This window comes from Phaethon aethereus (assembly GCF_964289735.1).
Source record: "Phaethon aethereus genome assembly, chromosome: 1".
Taxonomy (NCBI): domain Eukaryota; kingdom Metazoa; phylum Chordata; class Aves; order Phaethontiformes; family Phaethontidae; genus Phaethon; species Phaethon aethereus.
This window is the reverse complement of record NC_138575.1, coordinates 25765255-25781461: the sequence shown is the minus strand read 5'-3', so window position 1 is coordinate 25781461 and position 16207 is coordinate 25765255.

The window sequence follows — 16207 nt, the reverse complement described above, 5'->3', positions numbered from 1 at the left end:
TGCGAAATCGTTGTTCTAGGCTATCTGTGGATCCAGCCAGGTTCATGTTGACAACGGTTATCTTCACAGTTAAGGCTCTGAGAAACACATGAAAGCCTACCACTATCACTCTCTAAAATGAAATTTAAAAAGGTGTCACCATGTGAAAGTTAAATCTCTGGAATCTGATTAGGGCCCCCTGGAAAGGCAGCCCTGAGGAGGGAAGGCACATCAGATTTCATGTGGCTCAACAAGTCCTACTCTTGCTCCTCACATCCCCATCCATGGTGGTGCACCTGGTACCAGGGAGGATGTGGGAACTACTGGACAGGGAAGGATCAGGGGTCAGGAGGACGAAGGCAGGAGGGATGGGCTGGCTCACAGAAAGGCAGTGTTCGTGGATGCTGCCTTAAAACAATGGCAGCTGAGGCTCTGCCCACACCGCTCTTGGCCTCCGCTCATGAGCAGTGGCAAGTTTTCAAAGCCCTGTATGGAAACTCAACAAATTCAGGCGGCCTACCCTGTTCTCACTTTATGAGCTGGGCTGGGTTTAGAGTGGTGAAAGGCTCTAGGCCATTACCAATATTTTAAAGTGCCCAGTCCTCCAGTAGGAGCTTTAGGAAAGGATCTTTAAAGCCGGCAGTTATCTCCCAAGTGAAGCAGCTTTCCGAAGGTGAAATTACTCCTGCCTTGGGGAGAAGCTATTAGCCAGATGGCAGCAGTAAGCACCAGGAGCCTGGGCTCTGCCTCAGAGGAATGAGGGGGAGCACTGAGGGACAGCGATGCTGACAAACACACTGCCTTTCCTTGAAGTCGGGGTGCTAAGTGTAGCAGTCATATAAAAAAAGATGGGTTTTTTTAATATGGTTGGCTCATGTCCTTCACACTGACTGATAATAGCAGGCAAAATTTGTGAAACGCAGAAAGGCAGTCAGGGAAAAGTATGAATGTCAACCTGCTGAACATCTCTTACTGAATTCCCTAGTCCAGGAATTGCTAAGGCCAGTTTTTGTGGGTACCACTGTCACCAGTCATGTGTCAGTGTTTGTATTCCCAGTGTATCATTGCAAGCAGTGCTAGTCCTGTAGTAGGTAAGAGGTAGTCTCATAAAAAAGATGGAACTGGTTACTGTAAACTATGTTTTCACTAAGAGGAATAGAGTGTGCACTCAGATTTGTGATTATTGCCTTTTGCAATAATTTGTTCTCATTCTAATGGTGAATAAAAATAAAATAACACTATAAAAAAATTGCCACCAAATATATGCAAAGCACCAATTGGGATATGAACTCTCTGAAATTCCAAAGCAGTCAGGTTCCAAACATTTTTAAATGTAATGGCTCAGTCCAACAGCGTCATCTCACAACTACTGCTGCATTAAGGCCATGATGGTCATGTCATCATAATAAGACTCTTCTCTGTAGAAAAGATTATATTTGCTTGACTAGCTGCCAGCACCCTTTTGGAGGGAAGATATCTCTTATTTTCCTTCATGCTTTGTAACAGAATCAGAGTTGTTAGGATTGGCAGGGACCCTCTGAGATCATCTAGTCCAACCCCAAGAGCAGGATCACCTCGAGCAGGTTGCGCAGGGCTGTGTCGAGTCAGGTTTTGAATATCTGCAAGGATGGAGACTCCACATTCTCTCTGGGCAACCTGTGCCAGTGTTTGACCACTCTCACAGTAAAAAACCTTTTTCTTATGTTTAAATGGAATTAATTCCCAGTATTTAATTTTGTGCCCATTACTTCTTGTCCTTCCCTGGGTACCGCTGAGAAGAGTCTGGCTCTGTGTTCTTTACTCTCCTCCATCAGGTATTGATATACACTGATAAGATTCCCTGAGCTGTCTCTCCTCCAGGCTGAACAATCCCAGCTCTCTCAGCCTCTCCACATAGCTCACATGCTCCCAATCATTAATCCCCTCCCTGACCTTTCGCTTGCTCCAGTATGTCCATGTCCCTCATACGTTGCAGAGCCCAGGACCCAGCGCTCTGGATATGGCCTCACCAGTGCTGAGGAGAGGGGAAGGATCACACCCTTGACCTGCTGGTGAGACCTGTCCTAATGCATCCCAGGAGGCTGTCGACCTTCATTGCTGCAAGAGTGCATTGCTGGCTCATGTTCGGCTTGGTGTCTACCAGGACCTAAACCTTTCCACAAGCTGCTTTCCTGTCAGACAGCCCCCAGCATGTACTGGTGCATGGGGTGTTTCATCCCCAGGTGCAGGACTTTGCACTTGCCTTTGCTGAAATTCTTGAGATTCCTGTTTGCCATTTTCTTCAGCCTGTTGAGATCCCTCTGAACAGCCACACAATGATCTGGTAAATCAACCCCTCCTCCCGAGTCCATGTTGTCTGCAAGATGTCCGAGAGTGTGCTCTGTTCCATGGCCCAGGTCATTAACGGAGATGTTAAATGGTATTGGTCCCAGTATCAGTCCCACCACTACTGACTGGCCTCCAGGTGATCTTTGTCACTGATCACAACCCTCTGGGCCAGACAGTTCAGTCAGTTTTCAGTTCACTTCACTGCCCATTTATCTAGCCTGCACTTCACCAATTTGTCTCTCAGCCTGGCTGACGTCAAAATAAACGACACCCACTGCTCTCTCCTCATCCACCAAGCCGGTCATTTGGTCATATAGAAGCCTGCCAGGTTGGTCAGACGTGATTTCCCCTCCATAGATCCGTGCTGGCTATTCTCGGTCACTTTCTTGCTTTGAGTATGTTTGGAAATAGTTTCCAAGATTATTTGCTCCATCACCTTCCCAGGGATCGAGGTGAGGCTGACCGGCCTGTAGTTCTTTTTTTCTTACCTTTAGTGAAGACAGGAGTGCCATTTGCTTTTTTCCACCACTTCAAACATCTGTTTAAAACACCTTCCCTAGGAGCTGCATGCAAAGGACCTCTAGCAAGGCAGCAAAAATCTTGTGCTTTGCTTTCAGACCTCATCTTTTCTCACTGTGTCTCCTTATTTGGGGAAAAAGATAAAAACAATTTAGATTTTCTTTTTCTTATCAGACCAGGCTCAAAATAGAATGTTCTCAACTTGGAATTGACTGCATCAATAAAATTAATTGACAGTATCTATCAGCATATCTAACAGCTTAGGGCGAACACTCTTACCTTCTGCAGCTACTTTTAACACAACCCTTTATTTGGTATTGTGTGTTTCTGTTCTGTAAAGCTGCTCTCATTTAACATTATTTGAGTTTTGGTTCCGATTTCTTGTGGGGTTTTGGTGCTATTTGTTTGTCTGGTGCATTCAAATGCAGAGTACCTTCTTTTATATTTTAACCATTCCTGCAGAGCATGAAAGCTACCCTTCCTGAATTCCCATTGCCTACTTTACTGATAAAGCTACCATCAAGCATTGGTGGTATCAGTCTTGTAGGAATCAGTCAGAACTTGTCCCTGAATTCCTCAGATGCTTCTGTTCAAATGCTGCTCAACCAGTCAAGTACACAAATGTCAATGCCAGATGTTTATATTCAAATACCTATATGCTTAAAATATCCATCCACAGCAATGAAAAGTCATTGAATTAGTCCTCATTAAGGTAATCTAACCAAACCTGTTTTATTTGTACTTTCTCTTTGCTTTGTCCAAACTCAGCACAGGTTTATTTACAGCTGCACTCATTTAAGCGCTATTTTTCTGCCTAGATGATATATTTTGCCTAATGTAGTTTGCAAAGCATATTTCTTTTAACAAAACGGTGTTAAGAACTGGACTGTTCTTTTTAATATGGCAATGAAATGAGGATTTTGTCAATAAAGCTTTCTGTTTAGGGGATAAAAGAAGCATTAAAAATAGTTAATGGTGAAAAACTCAGTTTTGAACTGATCCAAGATTTTTATTTCAAGATGCAGATAAAAATTTTGGCTATGTTTTCGAATCAATCCTCCATTTGGGAAAATACGTGACTAAAAATAAGATGTATAAGAATATATTCATGCTCAAAAAAGATTTTCTATTACAGAATAAGTGACTTGTAATTCACTTATAAACTGACTTTTGGTCATAAAATTCATTACTGTTTTGAGGCTCAGTAGTTCACTGTAATGAGTTTCAGCTTCATGCAGTGCATTGTCAGTTTAGACGCTTCTTGTACTATTTTTCCCTAATGCTTTAGATTACCAAATCATGTGATTAAGCAAGAATCCCACCTTAAGTTATTTGTAAGCAGGTCATAGCCAAAGCCAGACATGACAGCGATGTTTCTAGGGTGCTTTGTAACTGCTGTATCATGGGAACACACTACCCCAGACAGTATGGAGTGGTGGGTCAAGTACTGCCTCTCCCTTTGCCTTACCCACTGTGACCACCTTTGTTTGTAAACCATGAACTTGTGGAGAAAAACTTGAAAGCATGAAGGAAGACTGCCCCCAAAGTACAAAATCTAAATGTAAAGTAGAAGAAATAACCACATTTTTATGAATATTTTTTAAACAATATGATGGTGAAGCTGAGCATATATCGCTTTTGTGGCTTGGCTTACATTTTCTGAAGGTCTCTTACCGTTGACGCTATTGTCCTTTGATATGTATGAGTTTTTGCCCAGGCACAAACATGTAATGGAGGTCCTCTATGGGTGTATGGAATAAGTCATATGGATTTACAACCCACCTGGAAGCATGTAAGTTTGAAAGCGCAATAGAGCTTGCATTCTGCTTCGTGATGAGCAGTGTCCAATAGATCTTCATAATGATAAATATAATTATGATAGCTTTCATGTGCTACCAGTGTGCAGTGCTCAGCTCTACAGAGTGAGAAGTTTATGCATAGCTGATATATTTCCCAATCCTCCATCTCTTCCATGCAGCAGATTATTTTATTCCTTTGTGAAGAGTTGGGAGGAGGTGGCTAAAATTTCTGCAGGTTTCATTTCTGGGATGTAAGTTCATTTCATTTCAGGAATGCATTTCTCCCAGAGGCATGTCAGATGGTTCGCCATTAATTTCAGGTGTTCTGTGCAGATGCAAGTATTTGGATGGGAATTTGTGGAGAAAATTCACTAAATAACATTGTAGTGTTGGCCACACTTAAAGTGGGTTTGGCAGTAGTAACTAAACATGGCAATGAGCAGAGCTCTTCAGCTTGCGTTGACAAAATAACAGAGCTTTCCCTGAAAGTCAGGCCTGCCTCCTTATTTACGTCATAGTGGGTCTCACTATAGCATGATATAGGTGGTAGTACTCTCTGTGTAAATATTCACACAGCTCCTTTTTGATGCCTGAAAGAATGGCATTTATGTTTTTGGTCCTCTCAACCACGCGTAAGTGGCAGAGCATTCACAGGCTTAGAAGGTAGAGAGGACATTGCATCCCATTTTTGTTGCACACTTGCAGCCGTCATCACGCTATTGCTCTTCCCCAAAGTCTTTCTTGTCCACCACCACTCCAGTGATGGAATATTCTTCTTCCTAAATCAAACACTTTTGCTCCACCGATCTATACCAGAATTGCAGAGCTTAGGAAACTGTTCCTCCCAAGCTATTCCATTTGACTTGATTCCCTAAGAGTAATCATTGAACCCAATGGACTTTATGTCCTGATAGTGGCTTTTGGCATGCCAGAACGGGAGGCCAATGCTCATGAGCTAGATAGGTCTGAGACAAGAGCATAGCATCCACATGCTTGATTCCTAACTAGCTTTTCTAGCCTTAAGAGAAATTCCCTTTCTCTCCTCAGGTAAGTCCCCAGGGGCAGCTGACCAGGGTAAGTGATGTCAGTAGCTGATCCCTATAAAGAAAAAACCTAAGTTGGATCCAAGTATAGTTTCCACGCATAGTTTCCAGTTTTGTAGCTCAGGTTTAGTTCATGCATATGTATGTAAATGTACAGAAATACGTGACAAAACGCTAATTGTATGTCCTGCTCTGACATTTTGGAGGCACTGCATTACTCGCAAGCTGTGCAGCATCAATGTAATGAGCAGGTTATTGCTAAGAGGCCAGATTAAAATTTATGTCACATCATCTCTTAGTACTAAAAGCTATTCTAAAAAAATGGAGATTTTTGAATTAATTTGATTCAGGGTAGTCTTGTGTCTGAAACGAAGTGTTGTTCTCCACACCTTAAGTTCAAATAGCTAAGGCAATCTGATTCTTCAATGTGGGGCTGAAAAAGTGACATTAAAATCTCCTTTAAAATTCTAAAGAAATAGCCAAATCCATTTTTCTTAAAGGAATGTTTCTACGCATGAGAAACCTCTCTGCCTCACAACCTGTCTTCATTGTGAAGGCTGTTAGGATCATATACATCACAGGGTCTATTGCCCTGCTAGCTTAATAATGCCAGTGGAAATCGTAGAATTCGTCTCAGCGTAGGTTAATGCACTTCTGAATTAGCAACATCAAGAAATGTACAGAGCCATAAAGTAGCTGTTGTTCAGCCATAATACATTAATACTTTCATGTGGTTGTTATCATTAACACACAGGTAACGTTATTTTTACTAGGGATTGTGACTGCTTTCTAAAATACTCGGTTTCTCAGCAAGCCCAAATGACACAAAGCTTGCTGATGCGAGAGGTGTGGAGTTTTGTGAATTATATAGTGGAACATGGTATCTCTTGCGGGGTGATATAGATGCTGCACATGTGGCACTGCCAGTCATTGCAAGCAAATTCCAGGGAATCCTGTCACATTTCCAGAGTCATGTTCTTGCTTAAGCCCTGTTCAGATCCATGAACGATAACAGAAGGTAGGCGAGGCAGGCGAAAGGCGAAAGGCGAAAAGCGAGGGCAAGGCAAGGCAAGGCAAGGCAAGGCAAGGCAAGGCAAGGCAAGGCAAGGCAAGGAAAGGCAAGGAAAGGCAAGGAAAGGCAAGGAAAGGCAAGGAAAGGAAAGGAAAGGAAAGGATGGAATAGACTAGACTATTTCAGTTGGAAGGGACCTATGACGATCATCTAGACCAACTGCCTGACCAATTCAGGGCTGACCAAGTTAAAGAATATTATTAAGGGCATTGTCCAAATGCCTCTTAAACACTGACAGGGTTGGGGCATCGGCCACCTCTCTAGGAAGCCTGTTCCAGTGTTTGATCACCCTTTTGGTAAAGAAATGCTTCCTCATGTCCAGCCTAAACCTCCCCTGGCACAGCTTTGAACCGTTCCCTGGTTCTATTGTCCTACCCCTGGATACCAGGGAGAAGAGATCAGCACCTCCCTCTCCCCTTCCCCTCCTCAGGAAAGTGTAGAGAGCAGTAAGGTCACCCTTCAGCCTCCTTTTTTCCAAACTAGACATGCCCAAAGTCCTTAGCCACTTCTCATAAGACATTCCTTTCAGCCCTTTCACCAGCTTTGTTGCCCTTCTCTGGATCTTAACAAGTTATTGGGATTGTACTTCTGCTCACAAATAAGATCCGCTACACTTAACTCATTCATGACTGGCACTTGTCTAACATTTTTAATACCTTCTAGTATTTCACCTCCCTAGGCAAACAGTTCCAACAGTGAACTCTCAATTCAGAAAACTTGTCTTAATGCTACCCTAAGACTCCCATTCTGGAAACTCATGCCAGGCATGGGAGCACACAGCCTAGCCTCTGTTATTGCTGCTCAAAAGGTCCCAAACCCTGGCCCTGCTCGCCTTGCACTGTGTTTTCTCAATTCCTGGGCACGCAGGAAGACAAAGCACTTTGCCTCCACTTCATTTCCTATGGGACCTGTTCTGCTCAGTCCAGACAAGGACAGATCTTAAGAGCTTTCCCTGTGTTGGGGGGAAGGAGCCTGAGGGGAATCTCCCTGGGTGTGAGAGGGACTCATCTGAAAAAAAAAAAATGATGCCCACCTTTTTATGCTGAAGAGAAAAGGCACTTGCAAAAGGAACCTGATCTGGTTCTCCTCTTGGTAGCCGGGCATGAAGAAGGAAGCAGAGGGTGTGTTTCCAGGGCAGAAACCAGAGGTCAAACATGCATTGGGCCAAGCCTCATCCACCTTGCAGGAGCTTCTGCTGTGTGTGGTCCTGCCAGCAACTTGTGGCTCTTTTTGGGCTGGAGCAGAGGAGGCCAAGTGACTCGTTCTCATCCCTGTGGCATTGCCTTGGCACTTGGTCCCAGGCCTGCAGAAGACAGGACAGGAATGAGAAGGGACAGTGACCGGGAGATGTCAGGGGAAGAGCAAGAGAGGGAGTTTTCAGCCTCTTTCCAGCAATGAGCTTGGAGCTGCTAAAATCATGTCCCCATCAGGGACATCACCATGTCCCTAGGCAATTTAAACCTATTAGTCTCGCCTGTCTGCAGCAAATATGGAAAGCAGTTTATTCCCTTCCTATTTATAAAAGTTTTTTGTATGAAAAGGAATTCTCCTCCATCTGCTCATCTTTCTGTGGGCTACATGATCCCTCAGTCTTTCCGCGTAGACGATGATTGCAAATTCTGATTATCCCTGTTTCTTCCCAGTTGAAGTACGCTTTTCCTGAAGTGGTACTCTCAAAGGTATGCCAGCCTTACCATGTCACGCTGAACAGACAGAATACTTTATGAGCTTCATATGAATGTCCTTTTAATACTTCCAATGCCAGAGCTGCCTTTTTTTCCCAACACTGAGCCGAGCAACCAACTGTGTCATTCTGCTTGTGTTAGAAATTTAGCCCTGCTCTCCAGTCACAGCAGGGATTTTGTGCAGTGCTGTTGCTGGTGAGAATGGCTCTGTGATCATGAGAGGAGTAAGGGTGAGGTGGGGAGAGCGGTAACAGGGACACAGGAGGGGCTCAGCCTTTCCAATTCTTCCTTCTCTCACCACGCAAGCCTGCAGTTTTGCATACCGGCCACTTGAAAAATATTTTGACGTCATTATTATCCTGTTAATTTTGGTTTTTGTGTGAGCTCAGATTCCTGTCTGTGTACATAAATAGTTAATTAGCCAAAGAAACAGTTTCTGTGGACTCTTCCCAGGCACGGAGCCTGTAACTGAGTAGCGTGATGGCTGACTGCTTGCGTAGTTCAGGGAGATCCTTTCTTGTTTGTTCTAAACTCTGGACTTCAGCCTCAGTCTAGTCACCCACAATGAATTTCTCTTCCTTTTAAGGTGTATGTTGGAGTTCAGGTGGATTGACAATGTCCTTTTAATACCTTCCATTGAATTTGTTATGGAAATAAACTGTCATTTAACACGACCCTATTCTGCACCACACTGACTGATGCGTGGGGAATCAACCTTCTGGAAAAGAAAAGAGAAGTAAATGGTACAGAAGGTCATTAACTCATATTCTAAATGATTCATATAAAGGAAATATTCCTAGATGGCAAAACAAGATTAGCTGTTTAATCAAACCATTCCACAAGGTTGACAAGAGTATATGGAAATTCCTTCAAGAGTTTGAAATGGCAACAAGAGAACCTTGTGGTTATGACCAGGTCTTCCCTCTGCGTGCAAGGAAACCAGCTTGGTTCAAACCCTTATGGAGTGATACATGGTAATTTTCTGTTTCATGGTGAAGGGACTGTTTGAACACATTGGCAGACCTTTTACAGAGTATGGTCAAAACAAAAGGAATCCCTGCAGTCATGGTTGAAATCTGCATTTTGAGTACCCGCCCAGTCAAAATCTGCTCAGATGCCTATGTTTGAGCTTGAATTGGGTATATTTTCTTCTAGAAGAATTCCTTGCAAACAGCTTATGTACTGTATTGCGCTGAAAAATGTTGCAGAGAATATAGATAGAGGCAGCTGTGCCAAGCATACCCAAAGCTGTGCTCTGGGAAGGGCAGAGGCTCATCGCTGTGATTATGCCTCTTTGAAGAGCCTTCTAATCGTACCCAGTTGTCCATGTTTTGAATGTAAATCCTGATAAGTTAGGCCTTGATTCAAAGGCCACTGATGACAGAAATACCCCCTTTTTTCTCTTCAGTGGGCTTTTCTCTGTTCATTTTCAACAGGCTGCTAAACTCTGCCCTGCGTTTGAACTTGAGTGAAGTTGCTAGCTGGATGTGTCAGAACAGAACAATTTTTAAACCAGGGAGAAGAGAAGTCTTGTTAGTGTCTGGATTTGTCATTCAGAAGACTTTCTTATAGCCTTTCTAAAGGAGGATATTTATAGACCTAGCAAGCTGGAATCATTTCTTAATCACTCATTTTTTAATTACTATTCTGTGGCTAGACTTGTATCAAATATTTCTTTAGGTTTTATTTTGATCCAGCCCAGTCATTTAAACTACAAAAGTGGAAGTGACATTGCACCCTTTTCTCTGCATCACCATGTGAAAACCTTCCACTTTCTCATGCCCTCAGCCTCTTGGTCTTCTAACACGATGCCTTGGGTTAGCTGAAGGTCTGATTTCTATGTTTTTGTTTTAGTACAGTTTCAGTGCAGATTTAATACAGTTCAGTTCGTTCCTCACAGGTTACCCAATGATTCCTTCTTCCCAGAAATTTTTGGTTACAACATGAAGTCGCATTATTCATGCAATTTACTGCAATCTTAACAGTATCTGACTATGTTATCCTTAACTTTGTCAACGGCAGTTAGTATATCGAGTGAGAATTCAGCTTTCATATTCCCCCTGCCCCCTAAAAAGCCCTGACCTTCCACTTGTGGAGGGAAGCTGAAGTGGCTGTGCTCTAATGGCTTGTCAAAAAAGAGACAGTTAGAGAGCAACGTGGGTCTGGCTTTTTCCAGATCTAATGTTGTTAAAGGCAATATTATGATTTGGGATCCTGGATTCCCGAGAACTTGGGCTTGGTACTACTGCACTTGGCTGTATACATCTTTTTATAGTGTCACATTGGCTCTTCAGCACTTTGTCATCTTTCCACTGTCATTGCTAGAACTGTGTTTGTAGTGTCCTGGTGACTCTGTCAGGGAGGATGTCATCAATTCAGTCTTCTTATCATTCAAGACAAGTAAGATTTTGATTTATATCTTGAGTGAAGCTCTGACGTGATTTTTCTGCAATTGCTAACTTTCTGTCTGGCAATAGGCTGAAAGGAGAGATGGAAACATTTACCAGATAAATGATTCTTGCATTTTGCTTATAAAGTAAGGGCATACATATAAGCAAAGGTAATATTTTCTTCTCCTTTTTTTGCATCTTTTTATACATATAATAGGTATTTTAAGTAAACTGAGCATTTACCAAGTCCATTTTTCAATTAATTCAGCTGTTTTAATGTAATTCTGTTTTTTTTTACAAAAAGTACTTTGAAGAGAGTAGAGTCCTAGATCAAAAGATGTGCTTCAATACAGGTTTATTGAAATATATTTGACTTAACAATAGATAATGCAAGCAGAAGGTGACACACTTTCTTCATATTGAATGTGTTTAAATGTTTGTGTTAAACTAATTCCAAAGGCAATCAACAAATACAAATATAATTTATTTTTGCTGTCCTGCAATCAGTGCTTTGGATTACAGCCTTTGGGGATGGTTGCTAAATCATGGCATGAGAGGAGTGCTAAATGGAAAGTTAGCAAAGTGAAATGGCAGGGATTCACCTGCCATTTGTCACTACTAGGTTTTGCAACTGGGTTTTTCATCTCCAGCACCACCTGCCTGATCACCTGGTGAAGGTGTGTTCTTGCTGTTTCGATGTGAAGCCTCAACACTGTTATCCATTATCAGGATACTGCACTGGCTGTCCATTGGTTTCCAGTGGAGTTTAAGATGCTTATTGTAAATCACAAAGCTGTAAGTGCCCTGGAATAGGCCAGTGTGGGAGAACTTACCAGCGTGCTCTTAATGGCCTAAGGCAAAGAAAACCTTTCTCCTTCTATGCCCCTCAGTGGTGACATTTCAGGTAAGCTGCAAGGATACAGCTTAATGGGATTTTTGGAGTCTGTACTTCCTAGAGAAACAAAATCTTGGACATAAGTTATTCTAGAAGTCAATATTTTAAAGCTCCTAGGATTTCACTGTACTACTATGTTGTTCCTGGACCACCAGGGTGCCTAGAATTTGAGAGTGCATTTTAGATGTAATTTTAGATATATTTATAATAAGATGTAATTTATAGCAATGATGTAATGTAAAGTATTTGTGTATGATACACACAGAGATATACATCCTACATACGTTTTTTCCACCACTTCATTTCACATGTAAACTTAACCCTAGTTAAGAAAGTACCTACGAAACTTTAAGACTCCTGAGTTTAATGAGACTATATTTATGGTTAAACACATACTTACGCGGGTTCCCAAAGAGGCATCTTCTTTTATTTAAGGGGTAATATGTCCTTTCCCTGCGATCAGATCTTCATTAGTAGAGGGAGTCAGGCTTTGCATACAATGCGACTGTCGATGACTTGGGGCATTCAGTGGTCTCCCATGCTTTCCATAATACTTTACAAACAAAGCATTAAACTCAGATAATACTTTGCTTGCCAGGTGAGAAATAGCAGAAATAAATTGAATTTATTTAATTTTTTGTAATGCTGATGGAAGGAAAAAAAGATAGGGTCTGGCTCTTACCTACACAAAAAATTCTTTAGGACATTTATGACTAAAAATGCATTAAATGAGAGTGAATATTTACACCTCCTTTAATTACAGGATCCCTTAAATAGCTGGAAGTGAAACTGGAAAACAGGATAAGTAGTCCTTGCTATTTGAATGTGGTTTTCTTTTCTGGAGCTTCTAGAATCACCGAAATAGGAATGAACTTCAGCTGTCATGGAAAGAAAAATGAAAAAGATAATATTATTTAAAATTGCAGAGAAAATCTTGAAAATATGACCCTACTTCATCTTAGTGGCCCAGAAACCAAGAGGCAAATAAAATGAGATTTAAATGTATTTTTTAATATCCTGATTAAGAAATGAATCTCAAGTGTTTTGAGATCTCTTATATAAAATTTTAGTACTTATTGGAAGCCGCAATACTAGTATACTGGGAATACTTGGCATCCTGATCATAGACTTGGTAGTTAAACGGAAATTTTGCCAAAGTGATTGTGTCAGAACAATGTCCTTCCTCATTCCCAGAGCTCATTCTGACTTTTCACATATACAGAAAGTGTGTGGCGATGAATAACTCTGCTTTGCTATATTTTGTTTCAGTTTTTGCCAGCAGAGAAAAGTTGCATTCATTAATCTATACAGAAATATCCATAAGATGGTGCTGTATCTTAAATCTGACCAGAGTCATTTGCGTTGAAAAATAAAAAGCATGTTGCCACTGTAGCTTAGAGCTCTTGTTGTAAGCTGAGTGCTGGTAACAATTTCTTTGGCAGGCATATTGCAAATGTTAGTTTCCAGTCACTCCAATATGTTAATTTACATGTATTAAAATATTAGTCACAGCATCTTTGTTCAACCCTGAAAAATGTAAAACCAGCTGAAAGGTAGTTTCAGTGGCTCTCGGAATATGAGCTGCCAGTAACTTGCTTTCACAACCAAGTTTCATTCCATCCTTTTTTGCTAAAGGCAGGTCATGGTCCAAGGACTCCTCCAGACACGACTTTTATGGAAAAAGAGACAGAATGGTGCACTAGGGGTTCTATTTAAGGGGGTAAGAGAAGCGATAATGGCCAAATCTGGACAGCAAATGAAAAGACTGTGGGAGAAATGAATCTGAGACATTATAACCGCCCACACAGACAGCACACAGAGATTTCATGTGCAGCCAACACATAGTATTTTAGGATTTTGGGGAGAACAATGGTGTCAAATGGAGGACTGGCTGGAGAGCAACGAATTACAGCATTATCCTGCTGGAGCCTGGGCAGTGGATTATAGTTCTTTAATTGCCTTCCCCCACATCTCATGGCTGGAGTAATGCACAGCCAGGGCTGAGCTGCCAGTGGTTCTGTGGCTCCCAGCCCAAGCCAGCCAAACCGCTGACGGGAGGAGGGAAAAGAAACTGCCGGAGAGGGAAAAGGCCGTCACATCTGCCGAGGTCCCTGCAATTCCGTGTGAGTTTCAGCTAAAAGGCTACAGTCCTCCAAAGACCTTGATGCACTGGGATTTTTTCCTGCATGAATCGTTCAGGTTTCCCCCTACTCTTTTATCCCTATTCATTTCTCTGAAGGGGTGAGGTGACAGGAGCAACTGGTCAGCTGATAAATCTCTGGTTCTCAATATAATTTATTTCAGTTATATGCGTTTACTTCTGGACTTATTTGTACATAGTCTGGGTTAGTTTTTTGCCTTGAAAACAAGAGTCGGGGAAGACACAATATGCAAAATGGCTCATGCAGAAGGAGACGAAGAAGGAAAGATGGGTTTGGTGCAGCATCATGCTGCCAGCAGTAAGGAAAAAAGGAAATGGTGAGTGAATTGTCCATGGTCAAGGGAGAGGGAGAGCACTTAGTGTTGGCAGTGCACCTGAGCTGATCCAGGCTAGACCAGGAGATGGAATATGCCAAGAAGAGACTCCCAACATCTTCCCTCTGGTTTTGAGTGATCGGGATGATATTCACTGCAGATATCATCCTCCTTTGCCCTGTTGGATAAACCTGTGACCCTGTTCATTCCAGACCTGGTGAAACTCTGATTACCTCATTAGAAGGATAGAAACTCCTTTCCAGATGGCTAATGAATTTAATTCACCAGTAAATGTTATGTTGAAAAACATGTGAGCTTATACTCCTAACTTTGGTTTCTAGGTTGAAAAAAACCAAAAAAATGTACTACTTTTGGTGAAAGATACAGCACAAACTTGAAGGATATTTTCATTTTTCTCCTTGCTATGTAGCTGTTAAGCAAAAACTGAAATATCGTTCTTAATAGTACATGATCATATGATAACACTTCTCTGCAAGCAGCTTGGTTCTTGAACCACTTCAGATGATCAAGGAGGAAAAGAGGGAAGCATAAGCCACCTTAATGGAGCTAATATAAATTGGAGGCTAAAAATACAAATGCAATAAAGCAAATGTACTGTATGCCAGATTATTCATCAGATGGTACAAGATTAGTTTCAAGAGGCTAGATTTTAATGTAAGGCTAGATATTTTACCTGGCATCATGTAACAGATGCTGTCAATATATTTTGGTTTACTTTAATCCTGTGAATTCTTGTTAAACACACTTCAGGAATTTTTCTTCCTTCCTGTAGTGCCATCTTTCAAGCAGCATTCTGATTGCTTTTCGGTGTAGTGATGCAAGACCTGATTATAGAGACAGCTAACTCTGCTGATGTGCTGTGTTATTATAATGCCACCTGATACCTCATTCATTTGATACATTAGGTAGTGTACCACATCAACAAAGTGCTCACATCATTTCTACAAAGATGGAATGTTTCAGTGGCAAGCATGAATTCAGGGTAAAAGCTATGATATGCAGCAGTGCCAAAATGCCCCTTGGCTTTATCTTTTTCACTTTGTGAAACTTGTTAGATAATTCAAAACCAAGAAGACCTATTAAAAAAAAAGATGAACTCATGAACTCATCCATTATGATATTAACATGACAGAATTCTTGGTCTGCTTTATGTATATGTATAGCTATACCATCATCAAAATAAGGAAAGGAAAAGAGTAAAGTGTTTCTGGATGACTGTATTTGTTGTCTTATAAAGCAGCTGTCTCCAGGAGAGCTGATGACTAAACACTGTGATTTCAGTAGGTATATAAATGACATACAAACAGAAGTAACTTCTAAAATGAGTTCTAAGGTATGCCATAAAGGCCATAGATGCTTGCAGATAACAGTCTTCCTGATAAGCGAAGGCATCAGTGTCACATGAAGAATAGGTTCCCTGAGCAAAGGTCCCCTCTGGAGACATGTACACTAACAAGTCCCATGCAACAGCAGAAGCAAATCACTCCTCTGAACTCAGGTTCTGTGACGAAACATAAAAGGGAGGTAAGAAATCAAGCAGCTGTGTTCCATACCATTAAGAATGTTTAGCTATTACCCTCTGTTCCTGATGTAGGGATTCTTGAGGACATGCCAGGCTGGGGTACAGCCTGCAACTATTTTACCCACTCTTGCAGTGCCTCTATAATTCCTCAGGTATCCACTGTGACCACAGCTGGGGGACATCGCATGGCATTTCCGTAGGGTCCTGTCGCTTACACCATTCCGGTCCAGGACTGCACTGTTGTGTCTCTGCTTGGCCCTGCCTCGAAGAGAGACTGCATCGTGTATGGGACAGGGACGGAGCAGGGCTCGCTCCTACAGCTTCATCACCATGGCCCTGCTCTCCGTGAGCCAGACCACAGCTCTGACGGGTTCCCTGAGGGGCAAAGAGGGTAGGTGTCCAAGGGAGGTGGGACAGCCTTATAATTGAGGCACAGACGGTATACCTGCATCTGACAGGTACACAACACACCTTTCACA